Source organism: Dasypus novemcinctus, chromosome 18, assembly GCF_030445035.2.
Source record: "Dasypus novemcinctus isolate mDasNov1 chromosome 18, mDasNov1.1.hap2, whole genome shotgun sequence".
NCBI lineage: Eukaryota > Metazoa > Chordata > Mammalia > Cingulata > Dasypodidae > Dasypus > Dasypus novemcinctus.
In genome coordinates, this window is record NC_080690.1 from 30,818,010 (window position 1) to 30,839,277 (window position 21,268).

Below are 21,268 nucleotides of genomic sequence, written 5' to 3' on the forward strand. Positions count from 1 at the left end.
ATTCACATTGCTAGATTTGTTTCAAATGATGAGTATCTTGATATGGAAGAAACCATGAACTGGAAAACAAGAAACCCTGCTCTCCTAAGTCCTAGACAGGCAGGCCTTGGATCAGAGTAGTTGGGGATCCTGTTTCTTAGCTTGTACTCCCTTCCCTTAATTGAATGAAAGTATCATTTTATAGAAGAAGAATGATATTACTAAAGACCTGACAGATAGGAGAAACTTGGGACTTGATATTAGATGGCCATGGCTCTCTGAACACACCTACACCTTGCATCAAAAGAATGGAGAAAGATCCTTTTGTCAATGATCGACTTTTACTACAGATGAACCTTATTTCTCATATGCATCAAATCATCCATAATTGCAATGTACACTAACAAAGCTTATTTATTGACCCTAGTGATTATTTTTTCCAGAATACTTAGATGGCCAAGATGGCAAATGTGGGGACCTGATCCTGTGAAATGAAGAAAAGGCACTATTAGCTTTTCAGAAATAGGAAAGTACAAATCCTTCTTTTACTTTCTGTCCTCTTTTCAAGCTTGCTTTTAATATCAGAGAAGCATCCCATCAGGGCTCGAGTTTCATATTGGTGATTGCATAGTTATATTGCATGCTTTGCTGTTTCTTGATTATAATTGAGTCACTTACACAAATCTGAGCAAAGGCAGGAAATCAACCATTTGTGATGAATAATTCCTGCAAATTGGAAGCAAGACTACATTTTACAAATGCAGATTAGGTAATAGTTCGGATTTGCAAGAAGAACCCTACAGGTAGATATATTATATGATCTCACTCACTAACACATTCATTATACACAGTTAGGGTGACTGCTTGCCTAAATATATCTGGGACAGTCTTGGATTACACCTGTTGTCCTATTATCCTATTTAGTATTTGTCCTAGACAAAGGTATCAGTTGAGATGATAAATAGTCATCCTATACCCAGTATATATAAATATATGTAGCTCTTAAAAGGCCATGCAGCCTTTAAGAAATTTCATAGGTTTGAGAGTCAGGCAGTTCTGAGTTTAAATCTCAGCCCTGATACTCATTAGCTGTGAATTAATTGACAGTTTTAACCTCTCTGGGCTTCTGTTTCTGTGTAAGTACAGTGAATGTGAAATAGCTGGCCCTGACTTCCATATTAAGGTTGTTGTGAAGATTAATTAAATCCTTCATGCATTGCAAATGCCTGAAATATTACCTGTTACATATAGTTTTCAATGAAATGTGGATTAACTTACACAAAATCACACACGCACACACTTGCACATATATACACCTAGTTTGGGGATTTTTTTTTTTAATACATCTACTTTTCAAATAAACAATTCCTGCCTCCTCCCCTAATACCTATGAAATTTGTAATATAAGCTAGTTTTATAAGTAGAAAATGGTACATGTAAATAATCAAAAATGGACAATGGTCTCAGCATTTTCAACAAACCAGTACAAAGAAACTTGTTGCCTTGCAAGTTTATCCTAATAAACTCTATCTCCTCATAATTCCAGCTTTGCTATTTATTTCCTTTTCCCTCCTTCCCCTCCTCCCCCCCCCCCCCCCCCTTTTCCATGAGCCTTGAAGGAAGCAAAGCATGACTGCTTTCCCATATCCCTTTGGATGGCAGGAGCTCTTACAATTAGAAATGTTCCCAACCCTCACAGTGACAGCTTGAGCAAACCCCCCAGAGAGCAGGATATGGATTCTTGTGCCTTTAACTTTCTCTTTTAATGAAAAACAGAACTCAGCTTCAATGAAGGGAGACTTGCAGAGATTTATTGGGCTTCAGAACCTAAATCCATTAGCCCATTGATGCTCCATCCTCCTCAGCAAGTTTGTCCTCCTTTTACCCTGAGAAAGCAGTAGCCTATGACTGTTTTTCATCTGAATTCAACCTTTCAATTGTTGGGCACAATTGTATTCAAATAATCTGAATATATATTCAGTTAAATATCAAGTTGTACACTCTGCATTTTCTTCTAATTTAAAGAAAGAATGCAACTTGAAAGATCCTTCAATGATAGGCATTTTATAATTTTCTATGACTACTTCATCTAGATAAATAATATATATTTCAGGGGTATGAGCCTATTGCTCAAATTTTTATGTACATGCTCTAAAGAGTCTTCTACATAGCTTTAGTTACTTTTCTCCGTATTCTTTGGAGTATGTATGTAAAAAATTGCAATAGGCTCACATTTCTTTTTCTTGTCCCTCTTCTCCATGTTACTCAATGAGTTTCCATTTCCTGAGTTAGAGTAGGCTGTCAGATAAACATGTATGGGCTGAAGGACATGCTCAAATAAATAACAGAAAAAAATAAAGAAGGTCATTTCATTTGGAATAAAAGAGTTTCAAAACAGATGAAGTTTTAATGTTTCCCTTCTCTTTATATACAAACTTGAATATATGCTATAATCATGAATTTTCCAATTCAAAATATAACAATGTAAAAATCAAGTGAATGTGTCAACTTAATATAATCAAAACAAAAGAATTCTCATATGAAAAAATGCACCAATTTAGACTTTCTTTCTCTTTCTCTGTCTCTCTGTCAATGCACACACACAAATGACAAACATTTTACGTATAATGTATATGTATATATTATAATATATAATATATGTATATATATTATATATGTAAATAAATAAATAGGACTATGTATATAACCAAAATATATTTTTCTTCTTTTGGATGTGATCAGGCTGAGTTTTTTGTATATTTGCTTTTGGTTACTTGAGAGCATTTGTTTCATAGTATCTTGCTAGAATCATAGTTCTCCAAAGAATGTAGACATGGATAGAGAGTAAAATGATTGTGATCTTAAATAGTCCTTCAGTGATTATGAAAACGCCTCATTCCTCAGTAACTTTTCCAGTAATATGAACACTATAAATTATTGTCTTTTCCCTATGTCTCTTTCCTATATGATGGTTAATTTTATGTGCCTTGGTTTGGTTATGGTGTCCAGGTGTTTGGTCAGATAAGTCTAGATGTTGCTGTGAAAATATTTTTCAGAGGTGATTACCATCACAATTGGTTCGCTTTAAGTAAAGGAGATTACCCTTGAGGGTGTGGGTGGCCCTCATCCTATAAGTTGAAGGTTTTGAGAGCAAAATTTGAGGTTTCCTGAGGATAAAGAAATTCTTCCTCAAGGCTGCAGCATCAACTCCTGCTGGGCTTTCAGCCTGCCAGATTGCCCTAGAGATTTAGGACTTGCCAGCCAATCAAATGAGCCAATTCCTTAAAATACATCTTTTCATATATATTTCATCTCCTATTGGTTCTGTTTCTCTGAAGAACTCTGACTGAAACATCGCTGTTCAAAAAATGATCAGATTTTCAAGGAGGAAGACAACACTATGTCTCTTTCAAGGAAATGTTCTGATAGAAATTACTTCCTTAACATCAATTAAACCCCTTAATGGGGTGAGGGTATAGGGAAATACTTAACTGTAAGTAATATTCTATTTTACTGACAAGGCTTGGAGATATGAAAGTGAACTGGTTGAAGATTACATTTGGTAAATGGAATAGTTTCTACTTCTGTATTTAAATATTTCAAAATATTTAGACCAACCTACATTAGAAGTTGGTTTAACAGCATACTTTCTGGAATTATAATTATGGAATTATATTCTTTCCTCTTTTTCCTTCTATTCCCATTCTCATGTATGAGAATATTATTGAGCTAGATGCAGGAAATCATGATGTTTAGATTTTTAAAGAGTTGTCAGTGTTACCCTAAATACAGTATCCCTCATCTTGCTTTCCCATCTTCTAATCTACATGAATTATCAGAAAATTGGAGATTATAAACAGCCTCATGTACAAGAAGTCAAATGGAAGAACACTTCATGAGTTGTTTATCCTACAGAAATATTGTTTCATAAGTGAACAGTGGACAAAGACCAAGCATCAGATAAGAGAGGGAATAAAATGTTAAGACAACAAAAATAAGACTGGCTAAGAGCCTAGATTTAATGACTTTCAATTGTAGTTCTGCCATTTCCTAGTAAAGTAGCTTTGGATAATTTAATAAATATTCAACACTTTCATTTCCTAATCTATAAAATGGGACCAATAATGCTAGCTAATATATAGGATTACTTCATGTAATATAAAAGGTAATATTCATAAAAAGTGAATGACATATATATGACACTCATTAATTAATATAGTACCTATGTTTTGTGCCCCACTGTAACATTAAGTTTCTGCTAGAAGGAGTAGTCAGATACCTGCTCCAATTCTCATGAGGGCTCAAGGTCTTCTTATATAAATACCAGTCCTCACTGGACTCTAAATCCCATTAAGCCTCAGCCCTTGGTCCCAAACATTTATGAACCACATAAAATCCAAGTTTTATTATATGAAGCAATATGAAGTGCCTGTAACACTTGTAGTTTACCAGCACAGATAGCTATGCAATATTCTTTGTCCTTTAAAAAGCTCTCATTCTCTAATAAACTCAGTCTTTGAGAGCCTGAGTGATTCAACTCTTGAGTTCAAATGCCATCATTTACCAAACTTTCAATTTGGCTTGAAAAAAAGTTGCATAGGAAGGTTTAAGCTAATCTAATAGGCCTTAGACATATCAGGGTATTCTGGATATCAAAGGCCATCATGGTATTGAGGGACTCATTCCTACGAGGTAAAGAAAAAAAGTAAAAGCTTGATTATGAAAGTAAAGTTGAACAGGAGAATATATGCAAAAATCCCAACCATGCCAGCTAGTTGATATGACATAACATTTTTTAATACCTTTTAGTAAGACCATAGGATGTGGAAACTGCCTTCAAGATGAATAGGCTTTCAGACATTGAATTAGAATAGCATTACCTTTGATCACAAATCTAATATTGAGCACCTATAACATAAAACATGATTTCACAAAACATGTATTTCGATATTTGAGGTCAGGGGACCACATCATTCACCTTTATATCCCACAGCATTTGGCTCAGTTGTGTCATACCTCTTTCATTTGCCTCAACAGGTCTATTCTCCACTTCTCTCCTCTCTGTTCCCTGCCCTGGGAGGTTGGCCTTCATGGATCACATCAACAGTTCCCCTTGCTCTCTGCTTCCTATCAAGTTTGACCAATAAGGATGCCCATTAGCAAGCAAAAGAGGTATGAAGAACAGTAAGAATAGGATATTTAATCCCCAGGTTTCTACTTTATGAGATCTCTTTGCGCTGATTATATCCCTTGACCCACAATTACTGCTTTCAAAGGAACATCCTCTAAACCAGTACTTCTCAAACATTGACACACATACAAATTACATTGGGAGGCTGCCAAAACACAGTTCTGATTCTGTAGAACTGTAATGGGGCCTGAGATTCTTCATTTTCATTAAGATCCCATGAGATACTAATATTGTTATTATGTGGACCATCTTCTGATTGGCAAGTCTCTATAACATGGTCACCTTCTGATTTCTGATTTTTTCCTTTTCTAAATCCCTTCATGCTCATAGAAGGTAACATCACATTTGCTATTAACTCATGGGGTTTGCACTTTCCCTTGTGGTCTCCTACAACACACCCACCCTTTTTCAAATATTTCCTTTGAAAATAAAAACCAGTCTTCCTCAATTAGTTGGTTGGAACCACCATTTAATAAACCAATGCATGACATAGAGCAGGAATTCAATAAATGTTTAATGATATCAAACTCTTGGTAATTCAATTAAATTGTGCAGGTGGAGCTTTTCCATAAAATCTTCTATATAATGAATGTGTCAAATGAACCATAGTATATAATATAAAGGCATAAAATAAATGACTTGGCTTTTAATAGTTTAAGGTAAGTGGAGACTTCAAAACTAAGTATCTTCTCTTATCTCCTCATATTTAATATAATGGCAAGTATACTGATCCTTAAGTAAAGGAAGCAGTTCCATAATTGAAACATTTTAATTTAGAGAGAATTTGACATTTTCCCTGTAAATCAAATGGTAGCAAGTTCACACCAGTTGGTGTGGGACTAGCAATTTGGGAAACAATGCTACACTCAAGAAAGTAGTCATTATGAAACTTATATATAATATTCAAAAATAGTTGAACTATAACATATGCTATCTAAGGGAATTCTTCTTTCCTTCAGAATATGTATTTAATTAACATTAACATTTTTGAAATTTAGAAAGGCTAAACACATTGAAAGGCATATGTACTTATTAAGAAAGCTTATGCATCCAAATTAGTTTTATTACTAGCAAATGTCCACCAATGAGTTTGTTATGGAAAGTCAGAACAGAAAGGCAGCTGAGTTTATTCAACAAGTTCACTGAAATTTTATCATGTAACTATTATCTGTCAAACTTGTAACAAATTCTGAGTCTGGCTTAAATTTCATATGGTTGCTCATGAGAAATAGATCAGCTAACCTGGATTTGAGTCCTGGCTTTATCATATAAGAACTGAGTAACACTGGGAAAACACAGTGAAGTTGTTGAAAGTATTAAAAGAGTCAGTGTGTATGAAACACCTTGTAATGACAAAGTATGGGGCTCAAATTGAGAGATTTTATAAACATGTAATATGAATAAGATGTTTTATGGATATGTCAGAGAGAACTACAATTAAAATGGAAGTTCACAGAAATTTATATAATTACATATATATATATATTTTTTATTGACTCCTGCTTCTTGCTTTCTTTCATAGAAAAAAGGAGACAAAGAAAAATGGCTTATAGGATGTATGCCCTTTTATGCTCTCTTCAGAACCTGTTCCACCCAGTTTGGGGGCAACTAAAAGATATTTAGAGAAAAGCTTAAGGGGCAACTTGAACTCAAACACATTTTCCTGGTACACCATGGAGTACTATCTTCCTCGCTTCCTGCTGACCCCACAGCAAGGAAAATAATATAATATTTAGGAAATTCTGCATATAATTTATTCTATTAAAGAATAATGAATACAAAGAGAAAACATCCAGAAGAAAGTGAATAAGAGAAGAGGGAATCCATTTGAAGAAGAATGAGGGATGCCCATCATTGAGCTTTGTTGACACATGGATAATTTGGAGCCATGCTACCTGGTTATATCCATTCCCCTGTGGCTGTAGCTGCCATGATTGTACTAAAATTTTTGTGAGCTTGGGTTTCTCATGGCAGGCTGGTGTGTGAAAAGCCATGGAGACTGTCCATTCAATGGAGGCTGTGGTAGTTTTAATTATATACCCCAACAAACACATTTTTAATCTTAATCCTTGTTCCTGTGTATATGAATCCATTGTAAATAGGTGTTATTTGCAGATAAGATGTGGTTTTATTCCTTATTACTGGAGACCTTATAAAGTAAAAGCCCACAAGGAAAAGTCAGAAGTCAAAAGTCAGTGGAAACTGTAAGAGCAATGAGAAAAGAGAGGACACTGTCATGTGACATAAAGAAAAGATACAAGTCAAGGAATCCCAAAGATTGCAGCAAGTCAGCACCAGAACACAACCAATTCCCAGAGGAAGCAAGCCTTATAGCGTCTGAATTCATAAGACAATAAATTCCCATTGCTTAAGCCAATCCATTATATGGTATATGTGATAGAAGCTCAGGCAAACTGAGAAGGTGACCTAGTCAACTCATTCCACTGGTTACTAGTGCCTGTACCCCATGGATTGAGAGCCACAGATAGAGAAAATCCCCTCCAAGAGCAATATAAGATAAGGCTATCAGATAAATAAATGTAGACTCTTAAGAGGCAAGGAAAATTTAGCAATGTGCTTTAAGAAAGGAACAAAATATGACTATTAACTAGGTATAGTAAAGGTGCGGTAACTTAGGTCAGTTTCCAAAGAAGTAGAGCTGGAAGAGAGGATTCTTGTGAAAATGATTTATTGAAGGAGGAACCTCAGAGAAACTAAAAGGAAGTGAGTATGCCGGACAGAATGGGGAAGAAGCTAAGTAAATATAAAGTGTCAGCTTGAATTTAGGCAGCCTGATTTCATGGCTAGCTGTGAAGCCTAAATGGCCCCACAATTTTGAATTACCTAGAGTTAAAGTGCTTGAGTTTTTCTACAGTATCAGTCTGAGAAATACAACCTCTTGGTTATTTCCTGACGATGCGGCTACAAGAGCAATTCTCTGAAGGCAAGTAGCAGCTGGAGCATGAGTATGGTTGCCTAAAGTGAAAGAGTTCTCTATGTATGAGACAAACCTTACATCATTAGATCTACTTGCTTCTTCCATTAAACTTTTTCCTTCCAGGTTGTACCTCTCCAGGATTCTGGATGGTCACAATCTAATGGAAGATTTATAAGAGGAAGTTTAGTGGAACAAACTCTATCTTCTGCTCTTGCAGTGGTCCCAAAGCCATAACGGATACACCATCTTTCTTTTCTACCACCTGTTCTCCTTACCCCTCCCCACTGGCTAAGGCTTATACTGGTCTAGGTGCCTTTCAAAGTGGAGTACAAGACTCCCATACTTATGGTGACTTAAGTTCTGATTTCCATGACCTTATCAAGCTGTACTTACCCATTTAAAACTGGGCTTGGAAATAAGATATGCCCAGTAGATAACCCACCTGATTTATGTGGCCATATGATTACCTAAAATATTGTAACTACTTTCTTTGACTGCTGGGTTTCTAACCCAAAGTGGTCAGGGGGTGCACACGATATTGAGTTGAATGGGACTCTTACTATGTGTTTTGTTAGGAAGATTTCTTTTCTGGAAACCTGGACCCCTAAACCCACAGAGTCTATAGCTGGGGAACAGGAAACCCTAATACCTCAACTGAGCAATGGAAGTCACTCCTACTCTCAAACCCATTCCCCATACCCATGTATTCTACCTATAGAGACACAGCACTACACAATGGCTGTACTTTTAAGATATATATTGCTTCCTGAAATATGCAGCACCTCCAAGTTGATGCCTCAGCTGTACTTCTTAGATGCTATCCCACTATTCTTGCAGGGCAGCAAATTCTGGATGGAGTCATTTCAATAGGACAAGCGGATTTCAAAGTCATGTTATTAAGGCCGCTCTTGTTTGCCTCAAAGTAGTCCCTTGGTTCAAATCAATCTTAGGAAGTATCCCATGTCAGTAAGTCAGACATGCTGAATCTTTGGGTTGTGGCCCTGGCTTAGGTCCTGAGAGCAGGAAAGAGAAGTTCATAGGGATATTGTGTTCAGACCTTTCAGGGTGAGTTATTGCCCCACCTAGGATAGAATGAGTGTACAGTATAATAAACTTTCCATCAGTTGGCTGGTGTTCTTGAAGTATGGTACTATAACCAGAGTACAGTATATTAGATTGAACCTTCAGTAGCAGCAAAGGCTAAGCCTTGAGGAGAGGAAACCATGGTATCAGCTTAATTCAGACATTCATTGGTCAAAGGCAGTTCTATGCCACCATGGAAAGTCCATTCATAACCCCATTATACAAGCACTGGGGATAAAGGGTTGCTGATATCTCGTATGTCAATCATCCTATTTTTGTTTAGTGCCCCTTCTGTAGTAGGTGCTCTCTGGAGGACATTTAACGTACAAAATTCCTACATTCTGTGAAACTTCTGTAGGCTTATCCATGTACCTCTTCTATCAACACCTTGTTCCAATCTTCTAATCTACAGCAACAATTGATACATCTATGATATATAGCAACTGGGGTACCCTAAATAGAGCAAAGGAAACCTATAAGAATAGTTAAAACTTCCATAAGAAGCAAGAGAGAAGAAGTAGTAGCATCAGTCTCTAAAAATTTAGGCACTAGCATTTTTTTAAGTTTATTAATAATAATCATTTATACAGGTGTTTAAACCTTCTGGGAGATAGTAAGAACTGATTTAGTGAAAACTTATTCTGCAACTGGGATTGGACTGGAAGACAGGGAGACAAGTTTGGGGGAGAAGGGGATGCAAATGTTCCAGCTCTGATATAGGATAGAAGTCTGTGAAAATGAGAAGGTGATGAATTTGAGACATTAAGACAAGGTTAAGACAAGAATTTGATGACTAATCGGGGTGTAAAATTTGGTGAAATTTATTTTTAAAAAGTCCAGGGAATTTAGGTGCATTATCTGGTCTCTTAGAACAACAGGATAATTTTTTATTCAACACATTAACAGCATCTAACAGAAGAATATAGATGGTGCTCAGACCTGTTATTTAAAAGACCTTTCTTTCTATAATTATCACACTATGTATATTCCATAATAATATTCTTGATAATTGGTACAGTATTGTTGCATTAGTTTTTGAAATGTGTTCTTTAGCTTCAAATATACTGAACCACAGCTTCAGCTGCTTTAATATTTTCTCCCCTTCTGGAAGTTAATAATGCTCCTGAAAAAGCAATTAAACTAAAAAATAAAGCTTCTTTTTGAAGAATAAGCAGCTTGCAACCTGGTATAATGCTGAGATGGCACGAATAACACAGTACTTATGATCTAAGAGAGAAAATGAAAAGTCTTTATTATTTCCCCAAATGCAACAACCAAGGCCTAAAGAAATACTATGACCATTTATTGCATTAGATAACATGCATTTTTGTAAATGAAATGCTTACTTCTGAGCATTATATCCTCCACTTTAGTGATTTGGCTAAATAGTTAATTTGATCTCCAAATATAAAGAGCTCTAATGTCATTTTAAGACTCAGAAGCCAAGTGGAAAGGTGAGAGGGAAACAGAACTGAGCAGAACCAAAGAGTAAGCCTCTCCTTGGAAGAGCATGAAGGGGACATGAATACTCATTGATTTCACCCAGAGAAAACCTTCTTGGCATTTCAAGATATGGCTTTTGTACGAAAGCATTCTTTCTAATCCCAGAACTGCTTTCCAGAAAATTAAGACAGAAAGTTTATTTCGATAAAACAAAAGTGAAACTAGGCTTTTAACTGAAGAATGTAAGTCTTGCTATTCTGTTAGTCTCAAGAAATATGACCCACCCAAGTTACTGGCACACTCTTGGCAGATGTAGCATAGAGAAAAGCATTTCTGAGGTTCCTTATACCTCAGAAACAAGTATGTCTTTGTTCAATTTGACTCTTGAATTGGCAACTACTATTCAAGAAAGAAATTCCACAGTTAAAATGGAAGCCTTATTAAACAAAGAACATACTTAATATAATGCCAACATAACCCCAAGGGTACAAGCACAAGATAGTCACTCTGCTCACCTTTTCTTTTTTAAAAAATATTTTTATTAGAGATATCATGGGTTTACAGACAAAACATGCATAAAACACAGGATTCGCATACACCAATACCTTGCATTGTGTGAAAATTTGTTATATTTGATATAATTTTTTGTAACTGTACTGATTTTCTTACAGTAGTTACCTTTGCTACAACTGGTGAAAAATTATTAAAATAGTCCTATTTACTGTCACCCATTAGGTATTTTCTCCATATTCCCACTATTATTAACACCATGTATTAGTGCCATACATTTGTTATAATTCGTGAAAGAACATTCTTGTACTCGCACTATAAACTATAGTCCATTATTCACAAAAGGGTTTACTGTGCTATACAGTCCAATGCTTTAGCTTTTAATTTTTATTCTATTTACACATATGACCTAAAGTTTCTCCCTTTTAACCACATTCAGGTATATAATTTAGTGCTGTGTATTATACTCACAATAATGTGCTACCATCACCACCCTCCGTTTCCAAACCTTTACGACCAATCTAAATGTAAATCCTATACAAATTAAGCATCAATTCTCATTCCTTAAACCCAGACTACCCCATTAACCTACATTCTATATTCTAAGTCTGAGTTTGCTTACTATAATTATTTCATATCAGTGAGATCATAAAATATTTGTCCTTTTGTGTCTGGATTATTTCACTCAACATAACATCTGCATGGTTCATTCATGTTGTTTCATGCATCAGAACTTCATTCCTTTATCCAGCTGAAAAATATTCCATTGTATGTATATACTACATTTGTTTGTCCATTCATCAATTGATGGACACTTGAGTTGTTTTCATCTTTCGGCAATTGCAAATAATGCTGTTATGAACATTGGGGTGCAAATATCTGTTTGGGTCCCAACTTTCAATTTTTCTGGGTGTATACCTAGTGGCAAGATTGTTGGGTCATATGGTATTTCTATACCTAACCAAACTGTTTTCCACAATGGCTGAACCATTTTACATTTTCACGAGCAATGAAGGAGTGTTACCATTTCTCCATATCCTCTCCAATATTTGTAATTTTATTTGCTTTAATAGTGGCTATTCCAGTGGGTATGAAATGATATCTAATTATGATTTTGATTAACATTTCCCTAATAGCCAGTGATGGTGAGCATCACTTGTATATCTTCATTGGAGAATTGTCTTTTTAAGTCTTTTACGCATTTTTTTAAACTGGTTGTCTTTCTAATGTTTATTTGTAGACTTTATATACTCTGGATAGTAAACCCTTATTGGATGTGTGGTTTCCAAATATTTTCTCCCCTTGAGTAGGTCATCTTTTCATTTGTAACAATGAAATGTTGTTAATGTACAAAAGTTTCTAATTTTGAGAGGTCCCATTTATCTGTTTTTTCCTTTATTACTTATGCTTTGGATGTAAAGTCTAAGACACATTGCCTAAATAAAGATCCTGAAAACATTTCCCTACATTTTCTTCTAGGAGTTTTATAGACCTCACCTTTATTTTTGGGTCTTTGATACATTTTGTGTGAATTTTTGTATATGGTATGAGATTGGGATCTTCGTTCATTCTTTTGCATATGGATATCCAAATTTCCTAGCACCATTTGTGGAAGAAACTATTCTTTCTCAGTTAAGTGGACTTGGCAAACTTGTCAAAAATCAACTGGTCATAGATGTGAGGGCCTTTCCATGTTGATGACATTTCCTTCTATTCTTATTTTTCTAAATGTTTTTAATCAAGAAAGGATACTGGGTTTTTTCAAATGCCTTTTCTGCATCAGTGGAGATTATCACATTTTATCAATGTAGTATATAATATTAATGGATTTTCCTATGTTGAGCCACCCTTGCATACCTGAGATAAAACCTACTTTATCATGGTGTATATAATTCTTTTAATGTGCTTTTGGATTCAATTTGCAAGTATTCTATTGAGGATTTTTGCATCTATATTCATACAAAAAATTTGTATCCCTTATCTTTGATTTTTTGGAAGAGTTTGAGTATGATTTATATTAATTCTTTCTGGAATGATTAGTAAAATTCATTTGTAAAACCATCTGGTCCAGTGTTTTTCTTTGTTGAGAAGTTTCCAATGACCGATTCATTCTCTTTGCTTGTAATTGGTCTACTGAGGTCTCCTTTTTCTTCTTGGGTCAATGTAGATAGTTTGTGTGTCTAGGAATTTGTGCATTTCATCTAAGCTATTTAATTATTGGCATAAGTTTTTCATATTATCTACTTATAGTCCTTTTTTTTTCATTGTCAGTAGTGGCTGCTTAGAGAGCAGAAGCTATGGTATTACCATGAGAAAATTGGAAAGATCAATAAGCCCCCACACCCAAGGTATAATTCTTTAGGCCTATTGTGCCAAGGTGGCATTAAAGATTTATTTTATTTCTGTAAATTTCCTTTGTTTTAATCTCTAAATTTCCTAGAGACAGTATATGTTGTTCATGTGTTTCTAAGAATTTGTTCAGATTTCATCTAGGTTTTCTAAGTTGTTGGCATAAAATTGCTTATAGTATCCCACAAAGATCTTTTTTTATTTTTGTGGAGTCAGAAGTAATGTCTGCCCTCTCATTTCTGATTTTATTTATTTCTGTCTCCTCTTTTATTTTACTGTGTCAGTCTAAGAACTTTTAAATTTTAGTGATCTTTTAAAAAATCCAAGTTTTGTTTTTGTTAATCCTCTATACTGCTTTTTTAAATTCTCAATTTAATTTATTTCTGTTCTCATTTTTATTATTTCTTCTTTCTGCTTGCTTTGGGATAAGTTTGCCATTTACTATTTACTGATATCCTTTGCAATTTTTTCTTTGTCCTACTGATTGTTTAAAAGTATGTTATTTAACTTCCACATATTTCTGGATTTTCCAGTTCTCTACTTGTTATTCATTTCCAACTTCAGTCTATAATGATCAGAAAAGATGCTTTGTGTAATTTCCAACTTTTTAAAATGTACTGAGACTTGGTTTGTGACCCAGCATGTGGTCGGTCTTGGAGAATGATCCATGAATACTTGAGAATAATGTATATCTTGCTGTTTTGAGGTATAATTTTGTAGGTATGTATGTTAGTACATTTATCTTATTATTTAAGTTCTCTGTTTCTTTATTGATCTTCTGTCTAGATGTTCTGTTTATTGCCAGTGTTTGCCTCATGTATTTTGGGGCACCATGGTTAGGTACATAAATGTTTATGATTGTTATTTCTTCTTGGGGATTGACCCTTATTAAATATATATAATGTCTTTCTTTGTCTTTTATAACAGCTTTTGCCTTTGTCTATTTTGTCTGATATTAGAATATTAACCCTAGCTCTGTTTTAGGTCACTATTTGCCTGAAATATCTATTTCCAACATTTCATTTTCAACCATTTGTGTCTTTGGGTCTAAGCTAAGACTACTAAGAATACTGCATAGTTAGGGCATGTATTTTATCCATTCTGCCACTCTATGTTTTTTGATTGGAGAGTTTAATCCATTAACACTTAGTGTTATTGCTCCAAAGGCAGTACTTATTTCAGCCATTTTGATTTTTGGTTATTATATGACACATTTTTAAAATTCCTCTTTTCCTTTATTGCAATCTCCTTTTCTATATAGTAGTTCTTTTGTGTTGTATCTGACTGACCCCTTATTCATTTCCATTTCTGTATATTTTTAAAATACTTTCTTTGTGGTTATTACTCCAGGCTTTATATTATGCAAACTCCATCTAAAACAGGGGTTCTTAACCTTTTTTGTTTCATAAGCTCCTTAGCCAGTCAGGGGAAAACAATAGACCCCTTACTAAGTCCACACTATACTGTGCATAATTTAATAAATATATCACACCTAAACTAACACATTCCCACAAGAATAATATTTTTTGTTTTGAATCTCAATTCAAGGTCACAGACACTGTGCTAAGAACCCCTGATCTAAAACCTATTAATATGAAAATATACCAACCTAGCTTCAATAGCATATACATTCTCTGCTCCCATATCCCTCTGTTTCCCCTCCTTACACTGTTTATGTCCCACTTTACTACTTTATATTTTGCATGTTCATTATGAGGAAATATTACTTTTTCTTGTTCAATTGTATTCTGTCTCTTATAGGAATGGAAGAGCAGAGTTGTATATTGAGGATACATTACTATTACTATTAGGTTTTGCATTTACCCTTTTTGTTACCCTTACTGACAATCTTCATTCCTTCACACTACTCCAAACCACTCTCCCCTGTCTTTTCCATTCAATCTGCTGAACTTCTTTTAGGAATTATTGTAGGGTAAGTATGTTTGTGACAAACTCTCAGTTTCTGTTTATCTGTGAATACTATAAACTCTTTCTCAATTTTGAAAGGCAGTTTTGCCAGATAAAGATTTTTCAGCCTGCAGGTTGTCTCTTTCAGTACCTTAAATATACCATACCACTGCCTTCTCTCCTCCATGGTTTCTGAAGAGAAATCAGTATTTATTCTTATTGAGGATCCCTTGTACGTGATGTTGTTTTTCTCTTGCTACTTTCATAATTCTCTCTTTACCCTTTGGCATTTGACATTCTGATTAATGTTTATCTCGGGTTGGTCTATTAGGATTTATCCTGTTTGGAGTATGTCACACTTCTTGGACATGTATATTTGAGTCTTTCATAAAAGTCAGGAAATTTTCAGTCATTATTTCCTCAAATATTCTTTCTTCCACTTTTCTCTTATCTTCTCCTTAGGGACATACACAATGCATTTGTTTGTACAATTTTTGCTGTAACTCAAATCCCTGTGACATTTCTCAATTTTTCCTCTTCCTTTCTATCTGTTCTTCTGAATGTATGATTTCAATTGTCCTGTCTTGTAGTTCACTGATTCTTTTCTCTGCCTATTAAAACTTGCTATTGTATCCCTCTAGTGTATGTTTAATCTCTATTATTGTGACTTTCATTCATAAAATTGGTTATGTTTCTTTTAATACTTTTGAATTCTTCTTTATGCTCACACATTGTCTTCTTAATATCATTTCTTTATGTACATTTCCCTTCATCTCCTTGAATTGATTTAGATTTGTTTGAATTTTTTGATTAGTTGTTCCAACTTCTGTGTCTCCTCTGGAGATTTGATTTGTTTCCTTGACTAAGCCATATCTTCCTGTTTCTTAGTATGGCTGACTTATAATTTTTTTTTTTTTTGAGGTACTGGGGCCAGAGACTGAACCTGGATCCTCATATGTGGGAAATCAGTGCTTAATCACTGACCCACATCAGTTTCCCTGAATTGGTTTTTTCATTTGTTTGCTTGTTGTTTGTATTTGTTTTTTTAGGAGGCACCAGGAACCAAACCTGGGACTTCCCATGTGGAAGGCAGGCACTCAACTGTTTAAGCCACATCCACTCCCCTGGATTGATTTTTCACTGTTGACTTTTGAGAATTCTTTATGTATTCTATATACAAGTCCATAGTCAGATATGTGGTTTGCAAATATATTATCATAGTTCATAGCTTGTGTTTTCATCCTCTTAATATCGTCTTTTCCAGAGCAGAATTTTAATTTTTTTAGGAAGTCTAATTTATCATTTATGCTTTCAGTGAATGTGCTTTTCTGCCAAATCTATGAGCCCTTTCCTATTTTCTTCCTAAAATTTTATACTTTTATGATTTATATTAAGCTTGTAATCCACTTTGAATTTGTTTTGTATAAGGTGTGAGAGATTGATCAGAGTTCATTCTCCCCCATGTATATCCAAATTGTTCCAATTGTTGAAAGCTATCTTTCCTCCATTAAATTGCTTTTGCATCTTTGTCAAAAGTCAGTCAGAAAATATCCCTGCCTGAGTGAGCTGTTTTGGGAACTCACAAAGCAGGAAGCTTGGGGCATTGATCTGGAGAAAGCACAACAAAAAGATTGATTGCTCAAGGTAAAACCATGAGTTTCTGGCACTTGAGGCTGGAGCAGTGGAATAGCTAAACCCCACCTTCAGGGCAGGAAGATGCTGCAATCCCTGACCTTTGCCAGTTACCCAGCCAGAGGAGGCATACTCTGAAAGTGGGAGGGTTCTGGTGAGGGGTGGAGAGGGGTCTCCCCTGTGTGGGTTTGATTGCCCAGGCCCCCTTTTTTGAACTTTGAGGAGCATACCACATGCCTCAAGGAGAAACCAGGAAGAGATGAGAGGCATATCTGCTGAGGCAGCTTGATTTACCTAACAGCCCTGGGATAGGGAAAATTGGTCTGGAAAAAGGTCCAATTTTTCCTGTGCAACTTCTTTAAGGGAAGTGGACAGTAGGAAGTGCATTATAAGCTTCCAAAAGCATATTTAGGGTTCCCTGTGAAAAGCAGGTGCTCTCAAAGAGGCTGAGAGTAATTTTTTTTCTGTGGTGAGTTAAGTCACCAGGGTCCCATTTGAATTTCAAAAGGGAACTCTCACACAAGTTATTGCATCCCGTGGCCTTGGGAGAGAGAGCAGTTAGAATAAAAAGGGGGAAGGACAGATGCCTAATCAGCAGTTTATCCAATTACAAAGAGTCTATCTTGTCTGAGGGAAAGAGACTTGATAGCTTTCTGAAGGGCTAATCAACCCAGCAAGAATCCAACAAGAAAGTTTAGCTCAGTGGAGGAGTTTCTGCCTTGAATATACAAGGTCTCTAGTTTGATTCCTGGCTTGTCTTAGAGGAGTGACCCACCGGTATATTAAACAACTAGCTGATACTTTAGGACAAAGAAAAAATAAGCACTATTTTTGATTAGCTTCCCTTAGGTCTCTTATTTTTCTTAAAAAAAATTTACATTTGTTCTATAATTTAACTTCATTTACTTCCTAAAACCCACTTCAAAATCCGCAGCAGTATTTAAGATGGAAGGCCATTTTTTCTTAGTGTTTGGTTGACTCTTTGCTTGTGGGTTTCTCTATTTTTGTTGTTGTTTTCTTGTCTTTCTTTCCACTTTATCTCCTCTTTTTTTTCCCTTTTCTCTTCTTTTTTAATTAGGTACTGCTGGCTTGATTCTTATTTGCATTGTTGCCTCTTCCTCCATTTCCTCTTTTCTGTGTGTACTGATTTTGGCTACCAAGGTTATATTTTCCTTCCTACATCTTTCTATCTTCCATATTCTGTTGTTGTCCTCACATTCTACATCTCTTTGTTTGGCCCCAATTTTTTTCTGGCTTTTTATTTCTAACTCTTCTATCTTTTATTAACTTTTTCTCTTTTTGTCTTTTCTATTCCCTTTCCCTCTGTCCTCATCAGTCTGGCCTTTACTTTGTACTTTATACTTCCCCATATTTGGTTTCCCATTTCATTGTAGGCACTTCACTTTTTTATTCCTATAACTCTACACTGCTTACATGAGTTAAATATTCATTTTCCTAAGTCTTATATGGTTCCTCTGCTAACTTTTATTATTGATATTACTATTATACTTTCTCTTTTCTTACTTCTTTTGCTTTCCCTGGCCCTAATCTTTTTCCTTCAAGGGAACTTAGGCAACAAGAAGTAATTAGAATAAGAAGAACAAAGTGTCAAAAAGAAAACTTAACACACAAACACACACAAAAAAACCCAGCAACTAAATAAAACCCTAGACTAGAGGGAGAAGCTAATCAACTGAACAAACACATCAAGATAAAAAGATAACCGGACAACAACAAAATATTACAAATCATACCAAGAATCAGGAAGACATGGCACAGTCCAATGAACAAATTAAAAACCAGGAAGAGAAGCAGAACATCAAACAACTAATCAAATCTGTCCAAACAAATATCATTGACCAAGTTAATGAAGTGAAGGAAGAGATTAAGGATATTAAGAAAACACTGGGAGAGCATACTGAAGAAATTGTAAACATACATAAAAAGACAATGGGTATGATGGATGATGGTGATGAATGGCACAATCCAAGAATTCAAAAATACACTTTCAGCAAATAACAGCAGATTTGAACAGGCAGAGGAAAGAATTAGTGATGTGGAGGACAGTACATCTGAAATCAAACTGATAGTAGAACTGATAGATAAAAAGATTTTAAAAATCCAACAGGAATTTAGGGATTTGAATGACAACAAAAAACACACAAACATATGCATTATAGGCATCCCAGAAGGAGAAGAAAAGGAAAGGGAACAGAAGAGGTGTTGGATGAAATAATGGCTTTAAACTTCCCAACACTATTGAGGGAGATGGATGTACATGTCAAGAAAGTGCAGTGCACCCCAAACAGTATAAATCTCAACAGGCCTCCTCCAATACATACACTTAAATTATCCAATGCTCAAGACAAAGAGAAAATACTGAAGGCAGCAAGAGAAAAGAGAACCATCACCTACAAGGGAAGCTCAATAACATTAAGTGCTGATTTCTCATCTGAAACCATGAAGGCAAGAAAGCAGTGGTATGACATAGTCAAGATACTAAAAGAAAAAAAAATCCTACAAGAATACTCTGTCCAGCAAAGCTGGTATTCAAAAATGATGGAGTTTAAAATATTCACAGGTAAACAGAAACTAAGGGACTATGCCAATAAGAAACCTGCCCCTCAAGAAATACTAAAGGGAGTCCTGCAAGTTGAGAAGCAAAATAAGAGAGAGAGAGTTGAAGGAGAATGTAAAAACAACTAAAAAGACAAAAAGAGAAATAAAAACAACATATGACATTCATTAACCCAAAGACAATATGGTTAATGTAAGTAATTCCATGAGAGTAATAACACTGAATGTTAATGGACTAAACTCACCATCCGAGAGACACAGATTGACAGAATGGATAAGGAAATATGACCCACCTATATGTTTTCTACAGGAAACCCACTTTAGACCCAGGGATTCAAAGAGGTTGAAAGTGAATGGCTGGAAAGCAATCTTACAAGCAAACAATAACCAAAAAAGGACAGGAGTAGCTATACTAATATCAGACAAAATAGACTTTAAATGCAAAACTATTGTGAGAGACAAAGACAGACACTATAGATAAGTAAAATGAGTTACCTTTCAAGAAGAAAGAACAATCATAAACATTTATGCAGCTAACTAGGGTCTCAAAATACATGAGGCAAACACTGGGGAAATTATGGGGAGAAATAGATGCCATCTACAATTATAGTGGGAAACTTTAATACACCATTATCACCATTAGACAGAAAATCTTGACAGAATCAATAAAGAAACAAAGGCTTTGAATAATATATTAGAGGATCTGGACTAATAGACATATACAGAACACTACACCCAAATACAGCAGGATATACATTGTTCTCATGCACATTGAACATTGATCATTCTTTTTTTTAATTCATTTTTTTTTAATATTACATTCAAAAAACTGAGGTCCCCATTCACCCCCACTGCCCCCACCCCACCACTCCCCCCACAGTAACACTCTCCCCCATCATCATGACACATCCATTGCATTTGGTGAGTACAAAAATATGGAATGCTTCACGAATTTGCGTGTCATCCTTGCGCAGGGGCCATGCTAATCTCTGTATCATTCCAATTTTAGTATATGTGCTGCCAAAGCAAGCACTGATCATTCTTTATGACAAACCATATGCTAGGCCACAGAGAAAGTCTCAATGAATTCAGAAAGATTGAAATTGTAGAAAGCAACTTCTCTGACCACAATGGAACAGAGCTGGAAATCTGAAAGGGCCCAAGGACCTGATTAAGCACAAAGATATGGAAGTTAAACAACACACTTTTAGATAAACAGTGGGTCAAGGAAGAAATCCCAAAAGAAATCAGAAACTACCTGGAAACTAATGGAAATGATAGCACAACATATCAAAATGTATGGGATGCAGCAAAAGCTGTACTGAGAAGGAAATCCATAGCCATAAATTCATAAATCAAAAAAGAAAAAAGAGCTAAAATTGAATACCTAATCACACACTTGGAGGAATTAGTGAAAAAAAAAAAAACAAACTAACCCCAAAGGTAGTAGAAAGTAAAAAATAACAAAGATCAGAACAGAATGAAATGAAATACAAAAGAAAGCACTAGAAAAAATAAACAAAACCAAGAGCTGATTCTTTGAGAAGATCAACAAAATTGATAAACCCTTAACTAGAATAACAAAGAAAAAAGAGGGAAGATGCAAATACACAAAATAAGAATTGAGGCAGGGGATATCACCACTGACACCACAGAAA

The 21,268-nt window shown here is 35.2% G+C and overlaps 1 non-coding gene across 1 annotated transcript; it reads right to left on the reverse strand.

The window, feature by feature from the left end:
- Positions 1-20,539: 20,539 nt before the first annotated feature.
- On the reverse strand, positions 20,540-20,643 carry LOC111761770 (U6 spliceosomal RNA). Its single transcript, XR_002795034.1, has one exon. It is a non-coding gene; the product is annotated as a U6 spliceosomal RNA (small nuclear RNA).
- Between the last annotated feature and the right edge of the window lie 625 nt (positions 20,644-21,268).